This window comes from Chiloscyllium plagiosum, unplaced genomic scaffold (genome assembly GCF_037043375.1).
Source record: "Chiloscyllium plagiosum isolate Xiang-an unplaced genomic scaffold, Cpla_swu_hap1 HiC_scaffold_15, whole genome shotgun sequence".
Taxonomy (NCBI): domain Eukaryota; kingdom Metazoa; phylum Chordata; class Chondrichthyes; order Orectolobiformes; family Hemiscylliidae; genus Chiloscyllium; species Chiloscyllium plagiosum.
Window position 1 is genome coordinate 30,415,416 of NW_028270153.1, and position 11,082 is coordinate 30,426,497.

The 11,082-nt window shown below is 43.8% G+C and overlaps 1 protein-coding gene across 2 annotated transcripts in view; it reads right to left on the bottom strand.

Annotated features, from left to right (window-relative positions):
• The window catches only part of kif3b (kinesin family member 3B), a 47,553-nt gene extending 38,192 nt beyond the window's left edge, over positions 1-9,361 (bottom strand). The window contains exons 1-2 of one of the 2 annotated variants that reach the window (XM_043710508.2): positions 9,053-9,361; positions 6,459-6,528 (exon numbers count right to left, since the gene is read on the bottom strand). The gene's annotated coding sequence lies outside the window, so the exon portion shown is untranslated. Of the gene's footprint in view, positions 1-6,458; positions 6,529-9,002 lie in introns of both variants that reach the window. The other variant, XM_087994844.1, reaches the window with a different exon arrangement.
• Between the last annotated feature and the right edge of the window lie 1,721 nt (positions 9,362-11,082).

The following is an 11,082-nucleotide window of genomic DNA, read 5'->3' on the forward strand; positions in this document are numbered from 1 at the left end:
ACAATTAAAACATTTTAACATTTTCAGTATTGTTATGCCAAATTTAAACTAAAAGATTAAATCTCCCAGTTTATTTTGTTACTTATTTTCCATGCCATCAATCAATAAGTTTAAGATTTTATATAATCAGACCTGGCTTTTTATTTTATCTATTCTTGAGGTACGAACATATTTTTGAGATGCTTGCAATTACTCTTGAACAATTACAGTCCATGTAGTTAATGTCCTTCCATAATGTTGATCAGTAGGCAGGGTTCAAGATTTTGATGAGGACGACAACAATTTAGTACTAGCTGGGATACTGTCAGCGTCCTTTCCCATGTATTCAACTGTCCCTTGAAGTGAAATGAACTGGCTTTAGGCTGACATGTGTGATGACGGATACTTCTGGACAAAGACAAAAGTCATCCATTTAGCACTTCTGGCTGAAGATGTTTCCAAATGCTTTGCCTTGTCTTTTGCACTTTTGCTGGAATCTGCCACTATTGAGAATAGGCATGTTCATGGAACCTTCTCCTTCTGTTAGCTGCTTCAGCAATATTCTATCAACGCAGGGTGGTTACAGCACAGCACAAATATCCCTATGCTGACACTTTGAATTACTGAGCATGGACAACTGATATAAATTGGCACTAATGCTAAAACAAATTAGAGGCACCTTGTGCTCAAGAACCTAGAATCTTTTGTGACAGGATACAATTGGTTTGCAAAGCTTTGCGATTTAGTTGGTTGTGGAATTGCTTAAAGCTACAAACAAAATGTTGTTTTACAGGCTTGTAAAACAAAATGTTGTTTTACATGCTGGGCTGTGAAGTTACACGTTTTGGTGGTATACAATTCTATTGTTGGTCCACTATCACCTGATACGCAGTTTTGAGCTACAGGGTATTTATTTATTCCATCAGTTTGAACAGTGGTAGTGCCACATCTCAATGAAAGATACCCTCAGTGTGAAGACAAAACAATTGCCTACATCTTCTGGTCAACAGCCTATGAAGTTTTCTCCCACCCAACAATACTATCCACTTTCAGCCGAATTCCGTAGTCAGAGTTGGTTGTGGAGTTGAACAGATTGAGGGGACGAGTTCGTTGGATGATTGAAAGCTAGATAGAAAGCAGCAGGCATCAAATAAAAAAAACACTGCAATCAACACAAAGGGACTAGCAGTAGAAGCAGATGCCTTTAAGTATACATGTCAACTATCCCTACTATTTATATTTTTAGCATCAATTATTTTGTTAAACAAATAAAAAGTCAAATCAGACTCTAAATATTAACTCGGTTTCTCTCTCCATAGATGCTGCCAGACCTTAGTTTCTCCTACATTCTCTATATTTGTTTCAAATTACCAGCATCTGTAGAATTTTGTTTTTACTTGAGTAAAACTTTTGTAATTCTCCAATCCTCCCCAATCAAACTGTTAAGCCACCCTACGAAGACAATGGCCCAATTCTATTGAAATTCAATCCTTCCAACCTGTACATGTTCCAACTCCACCAGAATTGTGAACTCAGTTTGTCTCTGTGGATCCTGCCATGCCTGATCTTCTCCAAAATTCTCTGCACTTGTGGCAAAAGTTACAACCTTATTCAAAAATGGTGCAAGGAAACTGCCGTCCCGTCAATTCAATCTCAGAAAAGCTGTTAGAAAGAACAGTCCAGGACAAAAGTAACAGTAATTTGCACAGCACAGATTAATTAAGGAAAGCCAGCATGGATTTCTTGAAGTCAAATCTTGTTTAAATAACTTGTCCAACTATGGAATTAAAAGGGAAGTAGTAGCATCAATATGCAGTTGGCTGAGTGACAGGAACAGACAGTAGCAGTGGGGCTTGCTTTCTGGATTGCACGAAGGTGCACAGGTGGTATTCCACATTAATCAATATACAGTCACTATCCTTGACGTATATTCATGATGTAGACTTCGGTGAGGAGATTTCAAAACTCTCAATTTCAAAATTCTAATGAGACACAACTTGGAAGCACTTTGAACTGTGGGGGAGAAATAATGAGATAATTGAAAAGGTTGGAAGACAGGCTGGAGAACTGGGCAGGCCATGTGGCAGATCAAATTTAATGGAGCGAAGTATGAAGTAACATGCTTTGGAAGGAAAATGAGAATAGGCAATGTAAAATGAAGGATACAATCCTAAAGGATATCAGAGAGCAGATGGACCCATAGCACTATGTGAACAAATGCTTGCACATAGCAAAGAAAGTGGTTAAAAAAATAGAAAGTATGGTTTATAAATAAAGACACTAAATACAAAATAAGGCAATTATGAAGAACCTTAAATCACTGGTTTAACTTCAACAGGAGCATTGCATCTAATTCTGCGCACTCCATTCAGAAGAGAGAGAAATCAGAAGGTGTAGTGGTCATTCAGCCCTGTAAGCCTGTTCCACTATTGAATATAATCATGGCTGACCTGATTGTAACCTCAAATCTATGTTCCAGCCTACCTCGATAATCTTTCAACTCCATGTTTACAAAAATCTCTCTACTTCTGCCTTAAAAATATTCAAGGACTCTACTTCCACTACTCACATAAGAGAGTTCCAAAGACTCTCAACTCTCAGAGCAAAGGTTTGACCAAATGTTATTTTTAAATGGACATTTAACCAGTTAATATCTCCTAGTTCTAGATTCTCCCACAAGAGGAAATATTCTCTTCAGATCTATCCTATCAAAACCCCTCAGGTTGTAATACGTTGCAACTAAGTCACCTCTTACTTTTCTCAACCCCAGCAGATACAAGCCTCGCCTATCCAACTTTACTTAGAAGACAACCCATACATTCCAGGTCTTAGTCTGGTAAACCTTGCCTCAACCTCCTTCAACACATTTACATCTTTCTTTAAATAAGTGACCAATACTGTACACAGTACTCACATGCAGTCTGTGGGTGTTCTGTATAACAAATACCAAGTCCCTACTTTTATAATCAATGCCTCTCATGATAAATGATAACACTTCATTACTTTCCTAATTACTTGGCGTAGCCGCAACTATCTTTTTGTGATTCATGCACAAGGACACCTAGGTTCCTCTGCAGCTCAGATCTGCAATCTCTTTCTATTTAGATAACATGTTGCGTTCTTATTCTTCCTGCCCAAATGGATAATTGCATATTTTCCACATTATACTCCTTTTGTCACATCTTTGTCCACTCATTTAACTACATATTTTTCTAGCCTTCTTACTTAAAATAATCTTCAACTTTCTTAGCAATCTGTGCTGTCACAAAATTTGGCAACCATGCTATCCATCCGTCAATCTAAATCATGCATATAAATTGTAAATAATTGAGGTCATAGCACCGTGCATTACATATTGCCAAACTGAGGAAGAAGACCCATTTACATGTACGCTCTGTGAACCATTAGCCAGCCAATCTTCTATCCATGCTAATATACTACACCAAGAAGTTTTATTTTCCTCAATAACTTTTGATGTGTCAGGTTATCAAATGCTTTTGGGAATCTAAGAACAATACAACCACCAGTATCCCTTTAACCACAGCATGAATTACCTCCTCAAAGAACTCAAATTGGTTAAATTGGCTAAACATGATTTTCCTTTCATAAAATTTTATTGACTCTGCCTGATTACCCTGAACTTATCCAAGTTCTATAACTTCGAGTCACAGAGTCATACAGCACAGGGTTGGGGACAGGGGCAGTGTTAGATGGGATTGGGGGCAGGGGGTGGTGTCGCACAGGGTTGAGGGCAGGGGGCGGTGTTGCGCAGGGTTGAGGGCAGGGGGGCGGTGTTGCGCAGGGTTGGGGACAGGGGCGGTGTTGGAGGTGGTGGGTGGTGTTGCACGGGATTGGGGGCGGGGGGAGGTGTTGCACAGGGTTGGGGGGTGGGGGCCTCGCGCTCTGTGTGCTGCTGCTGCAGTCTCCTGAACGGGGAGCAGAGTTTAAAAACTCCAAGCCCCAGAGGAAAGGCATTTAATCGATTAACCGAATAATTGATTATCTAAACGAAATAGTGCCTGCCCATAAGATGACACAGAAACGATCCCTGTGGAACACTGCTGACGACAGGCTTCCAGTCCGAAATGCAACTCTTCACCATCACTGTCACCTGCTGTTTAGCCAATTATGTATCTAATGGCAAGCACACCCTGAATCCCATGTAATGCAACTTTACTCAGAGGAATCTTGTCATAGGCTTTACTAAAGTCCAAGTAAACAACATCTACTGCTCTGCCCTCAACCACCTTTTAGATAAAACTATGTTGACTATCTCTGATCAATAATAATATCTTCTAACCATTTCCCTCTGATTGATGTTGAGCTAACAGGTCTGCTTTCTGCTTCCCTCCACTTTTCAAATGTAAGAGATACATTTGTAATCTTCCTACCAAAGGAGGTCACTCCCAAACCAACGGAGCTTCTGAATATTAAAACCAATGCATCAACAATCTCACTAGCTACTTGTTTTAAAACTCTACCATCAAGTTCATTTGTCAGCCCACAGCTCCAACAATTTACTCCATTATTTTTCTGACGAATGCAATCCCCCCCACCCTAAGTTTCTCCCTTTCTTTCATTTCGTGATAACTCACTGCTTCTGGAATGTTGTCCATATCCTCTACAGTGAGGACGGATAAAAAATACAAACTTAAATTTTTCAATTAGGGACATGTAACTTCAGAGTTATTCCAACACAAACCAAATTTCATCTTCAAAATATTGTTGCTGCATTTATAGGGTTAAACATATTTTGTTGGATAGAGGAAGCTGGAGCAAGTAACCATGACAGTCACAACTGTTAATATTACATCAAATTAAATCAAATTATAGAAAACTATTCCTGGTCACGGACAAATTTTACTCTCTTCCTCCACTGATGGAGCAAAGTCATTTAAGAAATAGAGGGAAAGCTAAGATGAACAAATTACAACATACTACACATCTGAGAATCTTGATTTCATTCTAATTATACTCTCAGGAATAAGAAAAGGCCCTGAGAGAAATACGAATCGCAGAATTCAAATTAAATTCTCTCACTGTTTCCTAAACTTTCAGTACAAACCAAATAAAGCCAACATAACAAGTGAATCAAAATACAAAAAAAATTTCAACACTTCAGATGAGGTAATTCCGAAGGAGATATTAGTAGCTCACAATGGAAGTCTAGAAAATACATAATAATTTCAGTGAAATTAAGTTTTGTAGATTCTGTGGCTTCACATTGCAATGGAAGCAGTTGCAAGCAATGAGGGAATTCCTTATCCTACAGTGTATTATTTGTTTAATTTTAATGAGTAAATATGAAATCCAAATCAAAGAACCCCTATGGTGTCAGATAATATCCCTACTACTAAACCAGGAATCCTAGGTTAAAGTTCCACTTGGTTCAGAGATGTATAATAACATTTCTGACCAGAGTGATTCGAAAATAACTGCAAGTTGTATCACAAGTTTTTAAAAACCATTTCATGGGATACGGGCATTTTATCTGGGCCAGTAGTTATTGCCTGTCCTTGCTTAGGTGGAGCTGAATTCTTGAGTCTCCCCAGTTCATCTCATGTTCAAACACAAAACTGTTAAGGGAGGGAGTTCCTGGACTTTGACCCAGTGACATTGAAAGTTCCAGTGCTGGCAGACTTTCTGGTTTCATTCCTTGAGATTCGTTTTAGTGGTTTGAGACAACTGAATGGCTTGCTGGGCTTTTTCAGAGGGCAGTTAATTGTTAAGCACAGTGCTCTTTTCTAATCAACCTGTTAAGAGATGTTATTACACATTTCTGGAACAAGTCCAATTTGAACCCGGGCTTCCTGGTTTAGTGATAGGGACGCTACCCTGCACCAAAGAAGTCCTATGATCTGGATAAATGCAGTGGGACAAGGAATTCCCTCATTGCTTAGAACTGTTTCCATTGCACGTAGCTAGCTAAGCAGATTTCCTTCCCAAAAGGACATTAGTGAACCAGGTGGGCTTTTCCAAAAATCAATGATGGTTTCATAGCCATTATTAGGCTTTTAATTCCTGATTTTTGGTTGAATTCAAATTCCATCATGAGGAGAGATTCAGGACTTCAGATAACGCTCCCCAGTGATTACCAAGGCAGCAACAAAGCCACTAAACTCTCGTCCCTCCAATGAACATCCGATAGATTAATGTGTGAAAGACAGATATAAATCTGGCTTCACACTGCTACGGTGTAGTGGAATCCTTGCAGCAATGTCAGAGTCAAAAGACGTATTTTTTAAGCTTAGTGGAATCACAAAGTAGATTCTCAAAATTCTCACTGATATTACACACAAATGAAGACACTTGCAGTTTCATAGAAATAATCAGTATGCACTGCAGTAAAATACAACTTTACAAATGAAGATTGTCTTCTGAATTTGCTTGCACCTGTGCTCCTGAGAGGAAGTTGTTTCCAAGGAAGCTTTAAACTGTATGTTACTGTGAGAACAGGTATGTGGTAGAGTTATACTCACCTCAGTGCAACTGCTTTTCCAATTATTGTTACGCAGCCATGAGGAAAATTTCAGTAAACCATGACAGCGCCTTTAAAGTAATTCAAACATTAGTGCAGTGCATTCAGATAAGCATGAACACATCACAAAGTACATAAAGAATCCTAGAACTTGAAATACATTACTACAAGAATAACACAGAATGCACTGAAGTAATGATGCAAAATTCAGTGTTTAAAACACACAAAACTGGCTGGCAGAAAACCAAATTATGAAAGTAGTAGAACAACAAATGGACAGGTACTCTATGTGCTGAACACCTTCGCCCACCACTCCAACTCAAATGATCTCTCACCACTCTCGAGATGATTGTTGGCTATCTCCAACCACTCTTGGACCAGCCACTTAACTTTCTATCGCTTAACAACATTATTTGTGGAGCAACCTTCCAGTCCCCTCATCTCCACCTGCTTCCTTCTCTCCATCCCTACTTCATAAACAAATCATCCCTGAACCAGATATTCTCCTCTCAGAAATTTTCCTCAGCTGCAACTCTTTCAAAACACACCTCATTACACCTTTTGACTGGATCTTCCCAGTACAGGTACACATCACTGTGTTAGACATTCCCCCTTTACTCCTGGGGCAGATATCCTCCCTTCACATTGCTAAATTTCCAGGATTGGACACTGTCCTTCCACCTCCCACACCACTAAATTTCCAGGATTGGACATTGTCCTTCCCCCCTTTTACACCCCTACATTTCCAGGACTGGACACCGTCCCTCCCCCCTCCCACTCCCCTACATTCCCAGGACTGGACACCATCCCTCCCCCCTCCCACTCCCCTACATTCCCAGGACTGGACACCGTCCCTCCCTCCTCTCACACCCCTACATTCCCAGGACTGGACACCGTCCCTCCCACCTCCCACACCCCTACATTCCCAAGACTGGACAGTGTCCCTCCCCCCTCCCACTCCCCTACATTCCCAGGACTGGACAGTGTCCCTCTATTCTCCTACTCCCCTACACTCCCAGGACTGGACACTGTCACTTCCCCCCCCCCACACCCCTCCATTCCCAGGACTGGACACTGTCCCTCCCTCCTCTCACACCCCTATATTCCCAGGACTGGAACACTGTCCCTTCCTCCTCTCACACCCCTACATTCCCAGGACTGGATACTGTCCCTCCACCCCCCTCACATCCCTACATTCCCAGGACTGGACAGTGTCCCTTCCCCATCCCACACCCCTACATTCCCAGGACCTGACACTGTCCCTTCCCCATCCCACACCCCTACATTCCCAGGACTGGACGCTGTCCCTCCCTCCACTCACACCCCTACATTCCCAGGACTGGACACCGTCCCTCCCCCCTCCCCTACATTCCCAGGACTGGACAGTGTCCCTTCCCCCTCCCACTCCCCTACATTCCCAGGACTGGACAGTGTTCCTACCCCCTCCCACACCTCTACATTCCCAGGACTGGACAGTGTCCCTCCCCCACATTCCCTGGACTGGACACTGTCCCTCCCTCCTCCCACTCCGCTACATTCCCAGGACTGGACACCGTCCCTCCCCCCTCACACCCCTACATTCCCAGGACTGGACAGTGTTCCTACCCTCTCACACCCCTACATTCCCAGGACTGGACAGTGTTCCTATCCCCTCCCACACCCCTACATTCCCAGGACTGGACAGTGTTCCTACCCCCTCCCACACCCCTACATTCCCAGGACTGGACAGTGTTCCTACCCCCTCCCACACCCCTACATTCCCAGGACTGGACAGTGTTCCTACCCCCTCCCACACCCCTACATTCCCAGGACTGGACAGTGTTCCTACCCCCTCCCACACCTCTACATTCCCAGGACTGGACTGGACAGTGTTCCTACCCCCTCCCACATCCCCAGGACTGAACACCCTCCCTCCCCCCTCACACCCCTACATTCCCAGGACTGGACAGTGTTCCTACCCCCTCCCACACCCCTACATTCCCAGGACTGGACAGTGTCCCTGCCCCCTCCCACTCTCCTACATTCCCAGGACTGGACAGTGTTCCTACCCCCTCACACATCCCCAGGACTGAACACCCTCCCTCCCCCCTCACACCCCTACATTCCCAGGACTGGACAGTGTTCCTACCCCCTCCCACACCCCTACATTCCCAGGACTGGACAGTGTCCCTCCCCCCTCCCACTCCCACTCCCACTCCCCTACATTCCCAGGACTGGACAGTGTCCCTCCCCCCTCCCACTCCCCTACATTCCCAGGACTGGACAGTGTCCCTCCCCCCTCCCACTCCCCTACATTCCCAGGACTGGACAGTGTCCCTCCCCCCTCCCACTCCCCTACATTCCCAGGACTGGACAGTGTCCCTCCCCCCTCCCACTCCCCTACATTCCCAGGACTGGACACTGTCCCTCCCCCCTCCCACTCCCCTACATTCCCAGGACTGGACACTGTCCCTCCCCCTCTCTCATACCCCTAATTTTTCCGGACACCCTCCCTCCACGTCTCTATATTTCTCGGACTGGACAGTCCGTGTCGGCCTGGCCACACCTTTCGGCCGGGCTGTGCGGCGAGAGCTCCACTTTGCTGCCCGCATTCACCTGAGCTTCCCGCCGGCGGCCGCCGCCTCTCCATCACCCGCGGCCTAGCAACGGACAAACAAGGCGCTCGGCCGCGCAACGGACACAAGGAGCGGGCGCCCTCTCCGCAGCGCAGGGACAGCACTGATCGCAGGGTACGGCCTCCGAGTGCCCTTCGCCCCAAACCGGGCCACAGAGCGACTCGAGCGAGAGGCGGGTCGAAACGTTGCTGCGGCTCTACCTGCTCCTCAACAGCGGTCAGCCATTAGCGCCGGGGACTCGGCGCGAGCGACACTGCCCCGGATGAGAAGGAAGACCCGGAGCTGGATTCGGAGCCGGAGCAGAAACCCCGAGGAGGATTCCACCCGGAGCAGGAGCTGGAGCTCCTCACGTTGCTTTGATCACCGGTGTTTTCCTTGCCAAGTGGCACACTTTACTATCAAATGCCAACTGTTACCTTTTTGACGCTCCTTCCAAAAAACTACAAAATCAGGAGAGGTAAGTTATCCCATTACCATAAAAGAAACAAAAAAGTGTTCCCTTTTAACAGCAACACCACACAAATTCTTCATTCAGAGAACCACAGAATTGCCCCAGAGCCAATTCAGCCCATCAAGTTGTAAGGGCATAATGACTGGGTGCAGTTCTCCTGCCTTTTTAAATTTTTATTCTAGGTATGGTTTCTATTCTAATAATCATGTATTGGTTTCTTGAATGCCTTGGTTGAACCTGCCTCCACCACAATTCAAGGCATTGCACTTTCAGACCCTAAGTTCTCACTGTGAAAGATATTTACCCACACTGAATTTGCTTCTTTTGAACATTATTTTAAACCTATTCTTTTATGAGTTCAAACAGTTTCTCACTTAATGCTCTGTACAGACTTGTCATAATCTTCAAATCTTCTACCTAATTGCCTTTTAGTCTTTTCTCCAAGGAAAACAGTACCAACTTCTCTAATTTTTCATCATACTGAGATTTGTCATTGCTGGAACTATTTGTTCAGGCAGCTTAGGAAATTTGGCATGTCCAGAATGACCCTCACCAACATTTACAGATGCACCACAGAAAGTACACTTTGCAGGGCATATTGGCCTGGTACAGCATCTGCTCTGCCTAGGACCTTAAGAAACTATTGAAGGTTGGCTGCCCAGACCATCACAGAAACCAACCTTCCACCTGTGGATTCCAGTTACACTTTTTGTTGCTGCAGAATGGCTGCCAACATCATCAAAGATGCCTACCACACAACCATGCTCTCCTACAACCTTTTCCATCGGGCAGAAGACACAGAATCTTGAATACAATCACCAACAGTTTCAAGAACTGCTTCCTCCCTGTTGTTTTTAGACTGATGAACGGACTCTCTCTAATTTCAATTAATGTTGATCTTGTTAAGGTTGATCTTGCTTTGAGCACCTCCTGTGTAGTGTAACTTGTGTGCCTCACTCTGTCTAAGCACCCTATAATCTGTATGTACTTGCTTACTATTATCTGCTTGTACTGCTCACAAACAAATCTTTTCACTGTACTTAGGCACACGTGACTACAATAAGTTAAACCAAACCAAATCAAATTTATGTAAACCTCTTCTGCTGTCTCTCTCCAGTGCATTCACTTCCTGAAGTGTGGCTCCAGAACGGAATATTCCAGTCGAGGTCTAACTTGTGTCATAAACAAGTACAGCATAACCATCATGCTCTTGTGCTCTATGTTTTATACTTTATTAATAAAGTTTAGAATTCAGTATACTATGTTAACTGCTTTCTACTTGTCCTGTCATCTTCAATGACTTTATGCACATATATACCCAATTTAATCTGCTCCTTTAGACTTAAAGCCCTTTGTTTATTCTAATTTACTCTGTTCTTTGTATCACCTCAAGCTCCTCCACAGTGAACTGCCCTCTATTTGTTCACTACAATAACTTGTCAATGTCTTTTATTCTCCTCAAAATTGACAATGTTTCCAAGTTTTGAACAATTCAAAAATTATGCAATTGCCCTCGCGCACACCATGGGACAATTGTTTATTAATATACGTGTGGAGTT